We start from the raw sequence: 4,644 nt of genomic DNA on the forward strand, positions 1-4,644 counted from the left end.
TTGGAGCGTTCTGTGGTCTGTTTGGGAACAACACTGAATTTTTTTTCTTAATAAATCTATTCTATACAGAAGAGATCTTATTTTCAATTCAGTTTATTTCTATAGCGCCAATTCACAACACATGTCATCTCAAGGCACTTTACAGTTCAACCAGATCATCCCGTTAAATTGATTCAAAGTTTTCCATCTAAGGAAAACCAGCTGATTGCATCGACTCATTGACTCTTCAGCAATCCCTTACACTAAGCATGCTTGTAGCGACAGTGGAGAGGAAAATCTCCTTATCTCGTAATGAGATAAGCTGTCAGATTTTTTTTCTTTTCATTTCTTTGTAAAAAGATATTAAAGATAGAATTACGGAAGCGTATAGCAATAACCAATGCCACTGGATTAAGACTTGCATCTAAAATAAGAAAAATCCACTCCATTATATCTATTTTGAAGGCAAAAATAATTTCCAGATGCAGATTATCTAGTTTCTCTGCTCAAATGACTTATTTTGAGAAAGTTTTACTTATTTTTACATCAGTTTTTGCAGTTGGGCATCTTTAATATCAACCATAAAAGACGCTGAAAGATTTGCATAAAGTATTAAACGTCCTGCAAGATAGACACACACACATCTATTGCTGTAAAAAAAATTAAAGGAATAGTACACCCAAAACATGATTAGCCTTCATTTTCTACTCACCCCCATGCTGAACAACACTCTGGAGTACTTTTTTGATATCTCAAATGCATCTGGAGATCTGGGAGGCTTCTTGCTGTCTGCTGACATTCAAATAATGGAGGTCTATGGCGCCCGAGGCAGAAAGGTCCATAAAAGTCCACAAAAAACGTGTCAATATTCCTCCATACTGCTCGTCCAATGTATTCCAAGTGTCCTGAGTGATTAGCGTCCATAATTTACTCGAAACGAAGTCATTTAGAATGTTTTTAGAGCATAAACAGTAGTGTATAGGATTTCCTGAAAGCGCGTTCACGAGTCTACGGAAACCGCGGCAGACCAAACCAGATGAAAGTGCGCATTCAGCTCGGCAAAGAACTCCTGCTCTTCCTCAACACTGAAGTCCTCAGACATTTTTCTTTCGTTGTTTCTTTCTTTGCACAGGTAAACAGCACATTTCTTCTTCTATGCTTGCATTATCAGCAGAGCAGACGCTGAATGCGCACTTTCATCTGGTTTGGTCTGCCGGCTTCCGTAGCGTCGTGAACGCGCAGGTGCGCGCTTTCAGGAAATCCTATACACTACTGTTTATGCTCTAAAAACATTCTAAATGACTTCGTTTCGAGTAAATTATGGACGCTAATCACTCAGGACACTTGGAATACATTGGACGAGCAGTATGGAGGAATATCGACACGTTTTTGTGGACTTTTATGGACCTTTCTGCCTCGGGCGCCATAGACCTCCATTATTTGAATGTCAGCAGACAGCAAGAAGCCTCCCAGATCTCCAGATGCATTTGAGATATCAAAAAAGTACTCCAGAGTGTTGTTCAGCATGGGGGTGAGTAGAAAATGAAGGCTAATCATGTTTTGGGTGTACTATTCCTTTAACCAATTTTGAAATTGGTAAAATTATCTGCATCGGGTGCAAATGAGACACCTTTAAACCTCAGAAATAAAGCTTGTTGTGCTTCTGTTAATGTGACAATATGTTATTGTGAGGGCGTCAAAGAAGATAGTCGCAGCTGACTACTGATTTGGAATGGAAGACGTATCAGGCTCATTTAGGAAAATAAACTTGCTGTATTGAAAGTTTTTCTTGAACAGCAGGCTGTAAATGCTTAGTCTCCAAAAACCATTAAATCTCATTGGGCTTTTAATATTGATATTAAAGTGAAAGGCTTATCAGACCAGACTGCATTTTTTTCATCTTTCAAGCGAGGTGTAGAAGGAAAACAAAGGCTTTTCTACTGAGTAGGTTGATGAAGTATCATGGTTTAGGGATGATCTGACCAGCTCTTCTTCAAAGAATCCTTGAATTCTGCCGTGAATCAGAAGCAGCACCAGGAAAATATAAGACGCTAGTACAGCGTTTTCCAAGCCAAGGACTCCAAACTGATGCAAGATGGAGCAGGGACCCCATAATTTTATATATATTGTATGAAATAGAGTTCTAACTGGTCCTATAGTCACTCTATTACAGATGGAGTAATGTAACGAAAGTAATTTCTCCCTGGCATTATTAAAGTATTTCTGATTCCTGGTTGATGGGACAGGTGTTGTGAATGAAACGGTGCCCAGCTTGAAAGAGCCCAAGCTCACTTCAGCAGGGTTGCCAGATGTCACCTACTCACATTTTCCAGCCCAAAAAACTTCTCAAACTGCCTGTATATAGATTAGATGAGCTTTATTGATCTCACAGCGGAGAAATTCACTGGTCACATATTGGCATAGTAATTAAAGAAGGTGGTGCATTAAGAACAATATATATATATATATATATACAGTACATCAAGATAAATAAGGATTAAGGTGCAAGTGTATATGAAATCTTGCCTAAATTAAACCAAAGTCTACTGATTTCTTAGGCCATAAATCTAAAGAAAAAACATTTTTTACCCATAGACGACCATCCTAAACTGCCAGATTGGGAAACATCCCAACCTGGCAACAATAAACGTAAGATGGGAAACATTGGCCTTTAGACGCAAAACCGCAACATATTTTTGCAAAATATTTGGACAAAAATTCACCAAATATAAGCGTAACATCGTAGTTTGGTTTAAAGAAAGCATTTTAGTTTTATTATAATTTATTTTGATGCAAGGATTTTACAGTTTGAAGAACTAGAAAATGACACCATATGCGAACCATCACAAGGATGTTCATTACAAAGGAAGGGCTATATATACTGCATGCATCACTTAGGTAGTTAACGTTGGATTACTTCTTGAGCTCCTTGAGTTATTTACTGTCACAGGTAGGAGCTTCGGCCGGAGAGGAAGTGTTAGGGCCGGTATGATTTAACCCTTTAAAGCCCGATCCAAGAATAAAACAAAACCGAAAATTACTTTTTTTTTTTTTTGGTTTGAATTCCTTATTTGCCCTTTTAACAAAATATGTAAAGAGAAAAAAACAGAAATACATTTTTGATATTAATAATTTGTTACTATGCGATAAGTCAAGATTATTTTTTGTGTAGTCTTCTGCCCTCTGTTATCAGGTATATCTGATTGTGTACAATAGGATTTTACCATTAAATTATGCAAAAGGTGTCAGACGCAAAACATTTCAGAAACCGTATGTATCAAATACGATACATTTGGCATTATAGGGTTAAGGAAGAACGGCCCACCAGATTACCAGTCCCAGCCTGTAAGTATCTGAAAAATAAAAGTAAGTCCAACAAAGACGAGCTGAGAACAGAAGAATGGGGGAAAAAAAGTCCACGGTCTAGTCAAAGCACCAGTATCATTAAGATGATAATGCAGGATCAGATGAAACAAGCATCTCTTTTATAGCTGTTTTAGGAGTAGAGCAAATTTCTCTAGAAGTATCTCATTATAATCCAGATAATTTAAACTGAAAAAATCTTTAGATAAACCAAAGACATCAATTTACGAGGATCTCCTCCCTACAACTATTAATCATACCACTAATAAATATTGTGCTGATTATTTCTGGCTAAATTTTTTTTGGGCAATTCCACTAGTTGGCCAGTAGGTGTCACTGTATACCAAGAGACACAATTAAATCAATGCAGGAGGATCAATAAAAGGCTGGAACTCAACAGTATTTCTGACAGAATAAACTGGATGCCTTTTATAAACACAAGGCTGAAGGTGCCTTCATCAGATCCAGGAAACGTTGGCTGGAAGAAGGAGAACGACGAAAAATTCTGCTTACTTTTTTAGACTTGAAAAATACAGATCAAAAATAAACTCTATTTACCAACTAAATATCAATGACATTATCTCAAACAATCCTAAAGAAATTGCAACCTTTTGTACTATATTTTACTCTAATTTATACAGCTCAAAATATAATAAAGAGATATCAGAATCATTCCTTAACAAAATAAAAAATTTACAAACTATTGATGTAGAAGATAAAAATTACTGTGACAGCCCATTTACCGTGGAGGAAATTTCTAAGTGCATTAATGCACTCAAGGCCAATAAATCCCCCGGCAAAGATGGTTTATCTGCTGAGTTTTATCAATCATTCTCTAAGCATATAGCTCCATTTCTCTTACAGGTATTTCTAGAAAGTATAGAGAACAACACTCTCCCTCCTACCCTGACTCAAGGCCTAATAACACTCATCCCAAAACCAAACAAAGACCCTCTATTTATTGATAATTGGAGACCTATAAGTCTACTCAATAATGATTATAAAATTATGGCTTCAATACTTGCTTACAGACTTAAAGAGGTTTTGGACACTGTTATTGATGAGACACAATCAGGCTTTATGAGGAACAAACACATCTCTAACAATATTAGACTTGTTCTAGACTTACTTGATTATTCATATCTAGTGCCTGATGAAAGTTTTATTCTTTTCCTTGATTTCTATAAGGTCTTTGACACAATAGAACATCAATTCATTTTTCAATCTTTAATAAAATTTGGTTTTGGCCCCTTTTTTTGTAATGCAGTCAGAACATTATACTCCAACTCCAATAGTGTTATT

Source organism: Cyprinodon tularosa, unplaced genomic scaffold (assembly GCF_016077235.1).
Source record: "Cyprinodon tularosa strain WSP-4 unplaced genomic scaffold, ASM1607723v1 ctg137, whole genome shotgun sequence".
Classification (NCBI taxonomy): Eukaryota; Metazoa; Chordata; class Actinopteri; order Cyprinodontiformes; family Cyprinodontidae; genus Cyprinodon; species Cyprinodon tularosa.